The sequence below is a fragment of the Chenopodium album genome, chromosome 9 (genome assembly GCF_948465745.1).
Source record: "Chenopodium album chromosome 9, dcCheAlbu1.1, whole genome shotgun sequence".
NCBI classification, from domain to species: domain Eukaryota; kingdom Viridiplantae; phylum Streptophyta; class Magnoliopsida; order Caryophyllales; family Amaranthaceae; genus Chenopodium; species Chenopodium album.
Window position 1 is genome coordinate 45,464,909 of NC_137842.1, and position 15,523 is coordinate 45,480,431.

General features: G+C 36.4%; 1 long non-coding RNA gene across 1 annotated transcript; it reads right to left on the reverse strand.

Annotated features, from left to right (window-relative positions):
- Nucleotides 1–347: 347 nt before the first annotated feature.
- LOC145559794 (uncharacterized) lies at nt 348–4,789 on the reverse strand. Its single transcript, XR_014092959.1, has 4 exons — nt 4,560–4,789; nt 1,958–2,021; nt 1,764–1,819; nt 348–559 (listed from the first exon to the last, which is right to left on the reverse strand). It is a non-coding gene; the product is annotated as an uncharacterized LOC145559794 (long non-coding RNA).
- Nucleotides 4,790–15,523: the final 10,734 nt, after the last annotated feature.

Sequence of the window (15,523 nt, forward strand, 5' to 3'; positions counted from 1 at the left end):
TTTTTCAATCTTATAGTAACACTTTTTCTGACGTTTTGTATCACTTTTGCAAACTAATGTAACACCTTGTTAGTTATTAGCTAGGTAACATTTTTCAATCATATTATCACACATAGTATCACTTTATTTGACATTATGTATCACTTTTTGCAAATTAATGTAACACTTATTAATTAATAAGTAACATTTTTTATTATTATAATAATTATTATTACTATGAATATTATTATTATTATGAATATTATTATGAATATTATTATTATTATTATTATTATTATTATTATTATTATTAAATAAATCACAAAAATGGTACAAATTACTTCACCACAAGCAATATTCATTATCAATAAAGTAAATTTAATCTTTAATTGATAAAGGTGAAGTCAAATACAAGAAAAAACAAAATATATCAAATCTTAGTAGTACTCCATTACACTATTACTATAAAATTAAATGAAAAAAAAAATTGCTCGAAGGAAAGAAAACTAATGGAATCAAGTATCTCTCTATCTTCTACTAATTGCTTGAAGATTTACGAGTATCTTTGTCTTCAATTAATCTGCACAATAAGGGGGAAAAAATCACACTCATAATACAACTAAATTAATCAAATATGCTATAGTCTTGTGTTTGAAATTTTACATCAATCGTACACTTAATTAAAAAAAAAAAATCAATCGAATATACACTAAAGTTAAACAGAGAGACATAATTAGGCTTGACAAGTGAACACAAAAGATGAATATAATAGGCCATTATGAAAAATAACCATTGCCATCTGATCATATGATATATGAACTTAACATATTTCTAAAAAAATTTAGCATTGTCAAAGTAAATTAAATCGAACATACAGCTTTAATCACAAACACAATTACATCCATTTCAATAGCAAATCTATATGTCACACAAGTAATGAATTTCCGAGATTTAAAATTCATATCACTGGATATCCAATAATTCAATCGTAATACAAATCAGTTCATACCCAAAAATCATATCAATTTAAACAGATCAATTAATGAAAAAAAAACCCATAAGTCAAATTCCATCAACTAATTTTGATCATATAAAAAATTTCATATAACATAGTCACAAGACCATTTAAGTTATTTGAACAACACACGACAAGCGTAACCGGTGTTTCCCCAAAATTTGAATCGATCTACAAATAAGAAAAGGAGGGAAAATTGAAGACCTATACGTACGAGAAACACGAAAAATGAGAATTTTCTTATATTTTTCTTTGTTTAATCCCAGATAATTGAGGATGAAGAATAGAAGTTGAGGATAGCAATAAAATGAAAAGAGGGAATAGAGAAAGAGGAGGTGGGAGATGGGAATATCGGGATGGTAAGGTTTTGATTAGTGGAGTGGTGAAAGAAATATAAATAGTAAGTGATAAATCACATAAATCAATTAGAACTATCACCATTGAATAACTAAAGAAAATGAGAGAGGAAACAAATCAGACTGCAGCCTGATGTTGCTGCTCCTTCAAACTTGCAACCTTTTGCTAACTCAGACCCCTAGTCTCTACCCTATTTCCTATTCTAGTTTAAATTGTCCTCCAGTCTCATCAACAATTATTGTCATGGCCATCACAATTACAGCGAAAGAATTTCGCATGCATCAGAATTGGTTGAAGTAAATAGATAGTTAGAGAATGTAACAAAACATTACAGTACTAGAAACATCACAACATGCAACAACTTAATAATAAACTCTAGAAAGTTAAATATTGAAGGTTAGATTAATCTTACATTTTAGAAGGATCACCACTGGTGTATCCAGTTGGTTTCAGAATAGGAATCAAAACCTATACAACATTCAAATCAGCAAAGGTAAATATTCATCACCCAACTTGTTCAAAGCAAGAAATAAGATTGATTAATCAAACAAATTTAAAAATCAGGAAAAAAAAAGTATACATAAAGGGGATGGGGCATGAAATTACCTCTCCATTAACAACAAAAATTGGAGAAATTTCGACAAACTATGTCATGCCAAACAGCCCTTAACTACAAGCAATAATCAATCAAAAAAGTAAGTAATTAGAAAGAAGAGGGGAAGAGGGAAGGCAAACTTTTTTACATACAAATTCAATTCATTTACTTTGTATATAAAACAAGACACACAAATTAGTTTCCGATCAATACATTTGTAACCCACCACAATGGCAATATAATCTAGATCTACACACCAATCCAAGTTGCAACTTCGGTATCAAAAAAACATAACAAAAATCAATTGAGAATCACACCAACAATTAAGATGTGTCAAATCAAAACCATTAGCTTAATTGATTGGACTACACTACAAGCATCAACAAATTAAAGTCTTACGCAATCACACCACAATATTTGAGAAGAGAATTATCAATTGTCACATAGTCACATCGCTCACCTTGAAAAACAGTAACCCATTCCAATCTTTTCATATATAGATCAATTCCCTAAAACTTAGATTAGTTTATTACTAGTGCTATTATTACTAGGAGCTCGTTTCCCTATCTCCCTACCCCCATTAACCCCTTACTGCAGCATCAAATTTGAAGAATTAATATAAGCCAACAGTGGAAATTATTTTTTGAAAATATAAGCATCAAAACTGCAAAAATGGAAAGAAATAACTTAAGAAACTATTTTCATAATATAAGATCAATTTCTTTTACTCACCGTATCAAACATTCCCACCAGTCCATAGCCATCCAAACCCTTGACCAAAAGAAAAAAGCAAAGAGACAATGGGAAATTCTAGAATGAAATGCATGATTCACACAGCTGAAAAATATCAGACAATTTAGGTTTGAAAGAATTATGAGGGCTATATAAAGAACAAGTATAATTCGGGATATGTATGCAACCAATATACAATCAATTTGGAGGTACGAGGTAAAATACCCCTCACACCAACACAAGCATGGAACTACAATGAGACTATAAAATTCACAATTTCTAGTACTTACCTGTCATTAACAAATATACAACAAACAAGTGATGCTCTCTATATTTATATAGAGGGGGTATAAAATAATTTAAGTATTTAGTCATCTTTGTTTTAGTATTTATAGAGAGGGGGTATGAGGTAATTTAAGTATAGAGTCATCTTTGTTTTAGTTAAACTAATGTTCTTTTCTGCTTTCCTCATAAAACTCCTTTTTACGAATTCAACAGTGAGAGTTGATTACATTGAACTCTTACCTCCAAAGCTTATTGCTCAACAATCCACTGTATGTAAGGACAAAATCAAGCAACCTAATAGACAAGGTATTGCACAATTATATTTGCAACCTCTGTCTTGCCTACTCATGTAACTAACTAATATGGATTTTCTTGCATTAAGTGTCATTCATCACTACCCTGTAGAAATGAAATGTGAGTCTAATTCAATAAGATTTTAATTAAGCAAAAATTGGTCATATATTCTTTGTTGTAGATCTCAGAGGCAATATTTAGTCCACCTAAATAAAGGATATTTTCCATTGGTACCCAAGCTGCATTGCATGAACAATTGTGATCAAGATTTGATAGAACAAGGCGTGCAAACATAAAACTAATTTCTATGAGCTTGTTAGATGAAAATGAGACATGAATTGTTTAATAGATCACAAGTCTACTGGGTCTACAATATAGCTAGCAAAGTAGCAATTGACAGGATAATCATGATTCATGATCATAGAACAATCAATTTCTTCTTGCCTTCTTTTTTACGACAAAGTGGAGTATCAACCATGTTTAAGCAAATGTTCAATCACCCAACCTAACTTCAACATACTTCAAATACACAACGTCAAATCAATCTCCTTAACACATCCTCTCTTGAATTAACTGCTTCAAAGAGATGTTCAAACCAGCTATATATTCAGCTGAGAAATTGCAAACCTTTACACACACAATCAACTCCTTTCTACTCAATGCAGTTAATAGACTAGCTTCTTACACTATCAAAACTTTAAGCATGGAAGAGTATGAATACATCATCACACCCTGATCCAAATTTATCATAGCCAAAAAATCTGATAATAAACTATAATTCAAGCCAAAAATAAATTGGGTACCTTAAAAATCAAAATCCACTTAACAAAGCAACATAAATAAAAATTGGATCATCAGATCGAGAAATTGGGTCATCAAATTAATAAGTGGGGCAATGACGATACACCCACATAACATAATCAAAAGATAATCAAAGAGTTTTAGAATATGAAATCAGGGAATTTTGATAAGAAAATTAGAAGTATATTGTCGATTAATAAAGGGTGGGTTGAACAATCAATCAATATTAATAACGTATTTAAGCAAAAAAAAAAAAGTTCGCTCAATGGAGGAACCCCAAATTGATTAATTATACTAACAAAAATGCGGGGCGTCTCTGCTCCACCCATTGTTATGGACACCATTGATGAAACTTTTAAAAATACCTAGAATTTTTTGCCTTTGAGAAGAAATAGGAAGGTGTACTATAAGGAGACAAAATTGCGCGCGGTTGTGGTTGGTTTCCATTGAAATTGAAATCAATAATCCAACAAAAAAAACCTTCATAAAATTAAAGATTACCTTTCACGGAAAGACTCCGATCCACTCTAAGAGTAGCAACGGCCGCTAAGAATGCATGATTGACAGACATGTGGATCGTTGCCGAGTGGGAGGTCGGTGAGAACTTTTTTCGCCAGTGTGGGTGGGCGTCAGCGTGGGCTAGGCGACAGTGAGGAACCAACTGAGATTTTGAGATATTAAGGAATTGGGAACGAGAAATAAAGGAGAAAAGTTTTTTTATTTTTTTTTTATTTTATTTTTTTTTTTTTGAGGAAAGAGAACTCAATAAGAACGATTATGTTTTTATTTTATTTTTTAGTTACAACCCCACATAAAATCAAAGTGTTATAACTAAGTGTTACCTAATATCAAAATGATACAATCAAGTGTTATCTAATATAAAAGTGTTACAACCAAGTGTTACATAAAACTAAAGTGTTACTTATATATCGAATAAGTTCATAACTATAAAAGTGTTACCATTTGGTGTTACCTAATGTCACTTTTGTACTAGTGTCACTCGCTCTTCTTGTTAACTGGAGGTATGGGAAGCTTGTTGTTATCAATCAAATGCTGGATGGCCTCCTTTAGCTTCCAACAACTCTCAGTAGTATGACCCCTACCTTGGTGGTACTTGCAGTGTTCGTCTGGATTCCAACTAGGCAATCTTTTCTTAAGTGGGGGATCTTTAATAGGTCCTATGGGAGTAATGATTCCCTTGGCATGGAGTCGATTGAAAGCATCATCGTAGCTAGTTCTAATAGGGGTAAATTCCCTTTTTCGGTTGCTTTCGATTACCCATGGCTAGGATCTCACTAAGGTCGAAAGTACCAACACTATTACTAGAGTAGGTGTTTTCGGAAGAAGAAGGATAGTCGTTCTTCTTCCCTTTACAACCACTATTACCATTGTTACTAATCTTGGCCTTCTTGTCGCGCGGAGGAACATGAAGGAGATTTGAATCAATGAAGTCTTGAACACGATCCTTGAGGGCGAGACACTTTTCAGTAGTGTGACCACGACCTTTATGGTATCGACAATAGGAATTTGGATCCCAATTAAGAGAACGTTTTTCAGATGGAGGGTCTTGACTGGGACCAATGGAGTGAATGAGACCTTGATCGTGAAGACAGTCAAAAGCTTCATTGTAAGTCATTCCTATTGGTGTGTATTCTACAATGGTCCGTTTTTCCCGTGGCTTAGGAGCATTGAGTTCTTCATTAAACTCTTGGCGAGAATTTTGTTCAATTGCCATCACCCGATTTGCTAATCCTTCTACCACATTCAAAAGCATGGCAATGACGTCTTGCAGTTTTCGAATTTCCTCTTTTAGACTTGACGAGTCTTCCTTGGTATTATCTGAGAAAAGACTTTTATCCTCCTCAATTATGGCCACTTCATCGAGAGAGGTCATATAAGCCGTCTCGACCACGGGCTCTCCTACGGGTGTGATAAGAAGTGATGGATCAAAAGATGCTTGGTCATCTTCGATGGCTAGAATCTCGGAAGTTTCATTGTCATCGATCAGATCTTGAATAGCTTCTTTGAGTTTCCAACACTCCTCGGTGTCGTGACCCTTTCCTTGGTGATATTTGCAATGCTTATTAGGATCCCACTTAGGTGGCTTGGCTTCTGGAACCGGATCTTTGATGGGCCCTATGGGCATGACTAGTCCTTTGTGATGTAGCTTCTCGAAAGCCATTTCATAACTTATACCAAGTGGAGTGAACACCCTTTTTGATATTTGGATTCGTGGTTTAGAGGTGTTTGTAGCATGTACCTCATTAATGGGAGAGGAAGAAGAAGGATGGTTGCTCTATTCTTTCCTCTCGCACTATTATCTTTCAGATGGTCATCTTCAATGTCAATGCCTATATTATAGACAGCTTTGAAAGTATTCAAGTTGTGTTGGTACTTTAAGTGCTTTAAATACTTCCCTTGGATATTCTTGATAAACATCCTCACAGATTCTTTTTCGGTAGGAGCCTTGACCATATTAGCAGAAGTTTCCCTCCATTTAGTGAAGAAAGAAGTGAACCCTTCGTTTTCCTTTTGTTTTAACATCTCAAGTTGTCTGTAGTCTATCTCGTCTTGGATGTTGCACTTATATCTATCTATGAAAGCGTTTGTTATCGACTCCCAAGAAGAGGTTTTTTCTTTCTCGAGAGAAAAGAACCATTGTTGACAAACGGTTTCGAGAGATAGTGGGAACAGAGAGGGGAAAACCTTCTTATTGATACCCTTAATGCTCATTATAGTTTCAAAAGCTCTTAGATGGAAGTAAGGGTTATCTGTTGCCTTGAATTTAGGGATGTCAGTGGCGTTGAACTTATGCGGAAGAAGTTCTTTGTCCAGCGAGACCCCTTGCGAACTCATGCCCTGAAATTTATAGTCACTAGATAGCTTGCTTAGACTCTCTTGCATGAGGTTCATCTGTTGTTGCTTCACGGGGTCATCGACTCTAAGTGCGAGAAGTTTCAGTGTCTCAGTCACAGTAGCCAGTTGGTTCTTAAGATCATTGACTTCTTCTTGAGTTGCCATTATCATCTTAGCCTTCCTCTTTTGACGAATCGGTTTATCAAAAAGCGAGACTTGAATAAAGAGGTTGTCCTTGATTAATTGCCCTTCTCTCCTCGACCAAGTACTGTGGGAAAGGAATTTGGGGATACTTATTGTTAATTATTTGACTCAAACTTTATTCAACATGCAATGGATGGAGGAGGTGAAGAAAGATGGAAGAATGTGAAGAAAGATTTAGATGGAGGGATATGAAGAACTAGGAATAAAATGTACCCCCAACTTAAACGACGGAAAAGACCGACTCATGCATGAACCTAAGACATGGCCATGGTGATGTTTACTCAAAGTGTGTGCTAAGACTAGTGAGTGTAGGTGACATGTTTAGACTTTTGTCATGACCATGGGGCTAGACTATGTGACTAGACTCAAGTAAAGACTAAGTTAAGACTTCACGTATATGTATTAAACTGGACAGACTGTGGTATTTTAGTCATAACGTTTTATCTGCGACTATGATTGGGATGAAACCAACTCCGAATTAAAGATAAAACTCGGGGCTACAGATCCATAGGTTGTAAGACTCGTAGTTCTTTCTAGAACTCCAGATATGACTAAAACAAGTTGACGTTTGTGCAGTATACGGGAATAAAAATCCGGGTTGACTTAAAGGAACTATGACTCGATTTTATGTTTATTTATTAGCTCAAATTAATTAATTAATTAATTAAACAAATTCCTTTAGTCATTAATCAGTTTATTTAGTCTTAACACAAGTCAAACAAACGGTTAGGAAAAATCACATAGAGTATGCACAACAAATAATGCATAATTAGTTAAGTAGGCACAATATGATGCAATGAGTTTGCAACCTAACCATGGCTCTAGTTCTCTAAAGTTCGGGATATGTTTTAGTCAATAGAGGGTCCATGGTTAATTGTCCGGATGCACCGCGCGGAAGCCTAACCGTGAAGGGCTGGCACGAGTGGATGGGACACCGCGAGTTTTAGAAAAAAAAACTCGCTTCCATGGTTTGGTGAATTCAACATCTCGGATGTACCCTTTGTTGCACGGAGCGTTCAATCGGGTAGATGGAGCATGAATTCCCAGAGGGTTATGTCCATATGTAGAACACATATGGGTTTCAGAAAAGTGAGAAAAAATTCAATCAGGAAGTAGAATCGAGCAAACAATACGAAAAACCGGTCGAAATTAGAACGCATATTTCTGGCTCGGTATTGGGGGAAATTGGCGCCAGCAAACAGAGACTGGCGCCAACTTTTAACTGTAGCGCCTGGCGCCAATACTGGCGTCTGGCGCTACGGCTAAAAGTTTGGCGCCAAGCTCTGGCCCCTGACGCTACTTCCCACATGCCTCAGCAGCTTTCTGTGCTCGATAAAATCTTCCAGTTTCGCGCAGTGTTATTTCAGTCCTAGTTGTGAAAGACATTTCTCAAATTTCCTACGTGTAAAATCCTATGTTTTTGACTCATTACGGATGGTCTTTCCAATGAGAACCTTTTTATGCATATGACAATAATGTTAATCAAAATTACGCACATGAAATACTTAGAACTTTTCGAGTCTCATCCACTCATTCTAAATCATTGCCGAAACAAATTCAGGAATTAAAATAGAAATCCTCCCCAGTGGAGTCGCCAAAAACTGTAGGGAATAACTTCAAGCCTTTAAAATCCCACTAGCTTGAACCCCACTGTGATCATACACTAAAGTACGGTGGCGTCCAAAAGGGAAGAAGATAGAGCAAAAGAGTCGCCAACAAGTTTTTAAGGAACTTGTAAACCATCACGAGGTGAAGGTTACACCCCTTAACGATCCAAGAGATCGTCAACTCCATAAGGTCATGAACCAAATAAGGGTTCGGGGATGATGGTACAAATCCGACCTAAAAGAGATTGAACCTGCCCTAATAATAGGCCTCTACTTTATTCTGATCGTATTCATGTGTGCTTTCTGATTAACATGCAATCAATAGGTTTAACCCTAAACCCGTTTAATCTATGTTGGTTGAATTTAATGCACAAATAAATCTATTATTGGCGATCACTTGAAATTATAATCACAATTAACCCTAAACAAGATTATTAATTATTTTATTAAGCGTGATTGCAAGTACAAAATTCTCTTTAAACATGCAATAAAAGGTGTGATCAAGCAATATAATATCAAGCAACAATAATAATAATCAATAATAATTATAATCATCATAAAATTATAATCATAATCAAAACAATAGTAATCATAAATAAAATAATCATTATCAAAATAATAATAATAATAATAATAATAATAATAATAATAATAATAATAATAATAATAATAATAATAATAATAATAATATTCATAATCATCATAAATTATAACAATTATAATCATTATCATGTTCATGTTAATATTAAAGCATAATAATTGCAAGATCCTAGGCATGATACTAACCAGATTAATAACAAACCCTAACATGTCACTAAGCAATAAAAATCAAATCTTTAACCCTAACATGATACTAACATGAATTAATATTAGGAAGAACATAGGAAGCATCATAACAATCATATTTAATATTAAAAATATCCTAGACATGATATTAGGAATATCATAATAACAATATAAACATGATGTCTACTTCATAATATCAATAAATCAATTAAAGTACTTACTTTGATGCTTCGTACCTCTTTCTAATAACAAAATACACACGTTACTAACTTCAAGGGAAATAATCATCAAAACAATAATTAAATTAAATAATTGAAAGAGAGATTAGGACCAAACCCTCAGAAATTAAAACCTTTCACGTCTAGGGCGAAGGCAACTTCGAATATGGCTAGGTGTTTCTAGATCTTGCGAATGCGGAATTTTGTATTTGAAAATAAAGTAAGAATTGAAAGAATGCTAAAGAAAAGAATACTTGAGAATAAGAGAATTGGTGAATTGGTGAAAATTGGTTGTAAATAATGAATGATTCCTGAAAACGGAGTTTTTGATACGATATTTATAGAGAAAATCAGCCAAAAAAGATAATTTAACAAAACAGAGTCTGAAGATCGCAAAACAGGATTGGCGCCAACCCTGGCTAGCTGGCGCCAGACACCAGTGGCTAGCGCCAGGCGCCAATGGCTAGCGCCTGGCGCCAAGCCTGGTTCCAGGCGCCAAGGCCTGGGGTTGGACGCCAGTCTGGATTTCAACGCGTTTTTAAAAATCTGATAAATTTCCCGTACTGGAAGATAAAATAATATAATTCCTTCGAAAATGCTATTTGATATTGATTAAAACTCTGAAAAGTCAACAAAGTCAACTTATCAATGGTAATTGAATTAGGAATGAAAAGAACCTTCTAGAAGATTCTAGAAGACTAAAACCATTCCTAATTGCATTAGGAATGATAAATCATATTAGGCCCTCCCCTAGATCATTGGGCCGTACATAAAGCTCAAACCGGGCCCAGTTTAGTAAATTGGCCATAACTTCCTCAATATTCATTGGAATTGGGCTTATAATATATCGTTGGAAAGGTCTTTGCAAGCCCCATCCAACTACACCACTATTGGACCCATATCATGGACCAACTAAACTGGATTGGCTGTTTTCTAAAAATAAAGTTTTCCAAAACAGGGAGAAGAGAAAAGAAATAAAAACTTTCCGCAACACTAGACCTTTCCACACTTTCGTTTCATTCGATTATGATTCGACGTGAAAGGTACACATCACTGGGTTTGGTTTTGGGGAGACACAAATGGGTGTCTACAACCGTTCAAAAGTATGAATTTAATAAAATACGATTTTTTAAGCACTCTCGGGATTAAATACTAAACCCGACCAATAGTGGCGGTGAAAGGTTGTTCATCATCGGGTTTGGTTTTGGGGAGACATTTTTAGGTGTCTACAATTAGTAGGGTTAGTATCTATTTGTAGCCCTGCAGGGCTAGCAGGATTACCGTTTGGTATAGAGGAATCTAGATCAGGAACTGGTCTATCTTCCTTTGGCATAGGAGGTCCTTCATAATGTGAACCACTCCTTAGAGTGATTGCATTAGCATGATCTGTAGGATGGATAGGTTGTGATGGTAGAGCTCCCTGCTGACGGGATTGTAGGGTAGATGAAAGTTGTGCAATTTGATTGTCCATGATTTTATTATGGGCTAGAATAGAATCAATTTGCGCATCCCTACTCTCCATATGCTTTTGCATGTTGGCAAGCATTGCTCTAATTTCTGTCATGGCAGGGTCGGAAGATGATGAGGGTGATGCTTGGCTTTTCTGGCCGGCATTAGGATGATAATATTTTTGCGGTGGTGGTGTTTGTTGTTGTGGTTGTTGTGGAGGTGGAGGGTTTTGTACATTGGTACACCGGTATGAAAGATAAGGATGATTTTTATAACCGGCATTGTAGGAATTGGAATAGGGGTTATTTTGCCTATAGGTTTGAAAGGCATTAACTTGTTCCATAGAGCTCCTACAATCTTGCTCCCAATGACCTACAATTCCACAATTTTCACAAAAATCTTCATGGTTAGCAACAACATAAACATTAGCTACAGAGTTAGGAGCAGCAGTAAGATTATCTAATTTTTAACAAATAGATGTTAATTGAGCTTGCAAAAAGGATACAGAATCGACATTATGTTTTCCCTTATTTGCAAACCCCCTCGGATTCCCATATTGGGAATTGTGTATTGCCATGTCTTCGATAACATGTCCTGCATCATCCACATTTAAATTCATAAACCTCCCACTAGCTGCCGAATCTAGTACTGATCTAGAAGAATTTCCAAGTCCATTATAAAATGCTTGGATCAATTGCCATTGTGCTAGATTGTGGTGGGGGCACTCTCTCTGTAGATCCTTGAACCTCTCCCAAGCCTCATATAGTGTTTCGTCGGCCTCTTGAGCGAAGTTCTGAATAGCACTCCTTAGCACCGCTGTTCTCTCTGCAGGATAATATTTATTATAGAAATTCAAAGCAAGAGTTTCCCAGGTAGTAATACCAAGTGCAGTTCTATTCAAACCATTAAACCATAATTTTGCTTTGCCACATAATGAAAAGGGAAAAAGAATCTCCCTGATTTGGTCTTGCGTGACCCCGGCTTGTCTAATGGTGTTACAATATTGGAAGAAATCTGCGATGTGAAGATTGGGATCTTCACCCTTAGCTCCGCTGAACTGCTTCCTTTCTATCATAGTGATAAATTGGGGCTTGATCTCAAATTGAACTCCATCTAGAGCCGGAGTGGGAGTAAGATGCGGGAAATCTGTGAGCTTCGGTTGCGAATAGTCACTGAGTTTCTTCTGTGCCGTCATCTCTGATTCTGAATCTGAAGGAATATCTGTATCACTAGAATCAGGAGGAGGATCTCTTCGATCGTTGTCCTCCTCAGAACCCGCCAGAATTTGTCTATAGAGTCTCCTTTGACTATGAAAAGAACGCTCGATCTCAGGATCAAAAGGGATGTCACCTGATCTGGAACACTTGGGCATAAACAAAGAACTAAAGACAAATATGAGATTTGCCTCAAAGAGCTAATGTTCTCTGAGGCAAAAAAGGGGGGATAATCTAGACTACAAAAATATAATCAGAAAATAAAAATAAAATCGTTTCCCCAGCAACGGCGCCAAATTTTGACAGGGTAAAGTCGTATCCCCTAATAAAAAATAATTACCTAAATCACTAACTAAGGTAGATAGGGAAGTAGGGTCGAACTCCACAGGGAAACAGGTCTTTTTAATTCTAATTAATTATTATACTCTAAATTATCTTAGTAACCAATGTTTTTAAGTATGAATTCTATACTACGAAGAATAAGTTTAGGGAGAAAAGAATCAATAATAAGGAAACCTAGGGTCACAGGTTCATCAATAATTAATATTCCGGGATAGAACGAAGTAATTAATAATTAGCAATGCATAGATAACATGATTAACAGGCTCTCGTAATTTATTAATCAACATAGATTTAACAGGCTCTCGCAATTTACTAGACCTAAGTTCCTATTAAAAATAGCCTTTAATATTAAATCAACATCTGCTCGATTCATCAATTCAATATTGCTAAACATCCACAATCAAATTACATCTGCTCGATTCATAATCTAATTGCAAAGAATTAAAACAATTCAATAGGAAATTATCATGCAATATCAACAATCAATAATAACAAACTATCCCTTCATATTAATTATGGATCCCCATAAACCCTAGAATGGAACTACTCACTAATCATCATAACTAAACCAATCAAGTAAATAATTAAAAGCATAATCTAGAAAACAATTAAAATAGCTGAAATTAAAAAGGGAAGAAATTGTACCAAAATAAATCTGGAATTAAAGGAAGTATTAAGAACAAAAGTTTAGAGAGACTTTAAGAGAGAGAAAAATACTAAGTAGAGAGAGAAAGTCTATGAAAAGAGGTAAGTAATTATTCCGTACAAAAAACGTATATAAACCTCTCCTAAAACAAGAATTAAAACTAAACTTAATCAGGTTCTAGGAAAACACGCGCCCGATCGGGCGAAGGGCCGCCCAATCGGGCCCGCCTTTTTTACAACGCCTTCACTGATGTGCCGCGCCCGATCGATCTAAGCTCACCCGATCGGGCGCGCCTTTTCCTTGAGGACACTTATGCGCGCAGCCGCCCGATCGGGCGTATGCTTGCCCGATCGGGCCCGGTCTTCATCTTCGAGGCTTGAACTTCGATTGGGCTAGATTTCTCGGCCCAATCCGTATTTCCTCCCGGGTCTCGAATACTTGGTCCAAATGCCTCGTGATCCAAATTACCGAGCCCTTAATCACCGGCTCTCACCGATCTTGGGCTCCAAAAGTGGTCGTGTCCTTCTAGCTTCCGTAGTCGATCCAATAAGGCCCGGGAAAATGCTCAAAGAGTGCAATTTCCTGTAAAATACAACTAAAACTACGAAAACACTAGAACACACAAATTAGTAATAAAAGTGGCCCAAAAGAGCCAAAAACACTACTAATAACGACCAAGGGACGGGGATAAAACACTATATAAACTAGACATATCAATGAACCTAATATACGATCATAAACGACCTGGTGCACGACTCGAGTCGAAACATAAAGAAAGTGTGTGGACTATACTTGACTCGTGAGTGACTAAGTGATGTTATAAGACTCGTGGTATGATCGTATGGCTAGACATGTGAACAATAACAAAAATGACTGACACGAGGACCAAATTAACAAGGAACACTTAAAAAAAGATGACTGGACTTATTTTAAGGGCACCGTGACACGCAAAACTGTACCGTGTCACGGTACAAGCTGCCTTGACGCGGTGGTTTTTTTTTTTTTTTTTGAAATCCACCATGCCACGGTGGAAATTGCCGTGACACGGTGAACTTTCCCGTGCCACGGTGGATGCTGACGTGGCACGGGATTTTTTTTTTGGTGCTGGAAATCCACCGTGGCACGTTGGAAATTTGCTGTGACACGGTAGATTTTCCTGTGGCGCGGCAAACTCCTTTTTTTTTTTTTTTTTTTTGCAGGTCCACCATGCCACGGTGGAAATTTGCCGTGACACGGTAGATCTTCCCGTCGCACGACAAACCCTTTTTTTTTTTTTTTTTTTTTTTGTGCAGGTCCACTGTCCCATGGTGGAAATTTGTCGTGACACGTTAGACCTTCCCGTGGCGCGGAAATTTTTTTTTTTTTTTTTTTTTGCACTAATTACTTAATGAGTACGGTCCATTGGCAATCGTTAGTCATAAAATAATCCACCATAGACAAAGAAAGATCATTAAGGTTAGGATCAAAACGACCAAGCATAAAACACGTAGGCACAATGATGCAAAGAATAGTTCGCAACCTAAGGTCAAGTTCTATGTTCGACTATGATCAGGTTTATTTGGTGTCAATAGGGTACCATGGTTAAGAGTTTGGACGCGTTAACAAGGCAGCCTCCCTTGAGGGTGTATGCCAACGGGCGGCTCCGCGAGTTCGTGATGAAATCGAACTCGACTCCATGGTTTGGGTGGATTTAATAACTCGGATGAACCCTTATTGCCATGAGCATTTTTGGGTTGATAGAGCTTAAATCCCCCGGGGCTAAGACGCATGTAGAACACACATGTTTTTTCAGAAAAATCGAAGGAAGTTGACTGTGAGAAGATAAAACAAGCCACCGGACTGATTTTAGGACTTTCATGACACGGCAGAGATTCCCGTGCCACAGTACTGCACACCGTCAGACGGTGCACTGTACCGTGACACGGCAGATTCTGCCGTGGAACGGCAATCAGAAAATCTGGCTGGTACCCTGTTTTCCTTCATACGCAATCAAGTTATTCAATTTCTCCTACGGGACAGACCTAAATGCGACGTTAAAACATCTATGCATATGCAAAAATGCCAAATTAATCACAGGAATATTTTTCAAGAATCTTTCAAGTCTCATCCACTCATCTTAATTAAATACCGATCACTCAAATCG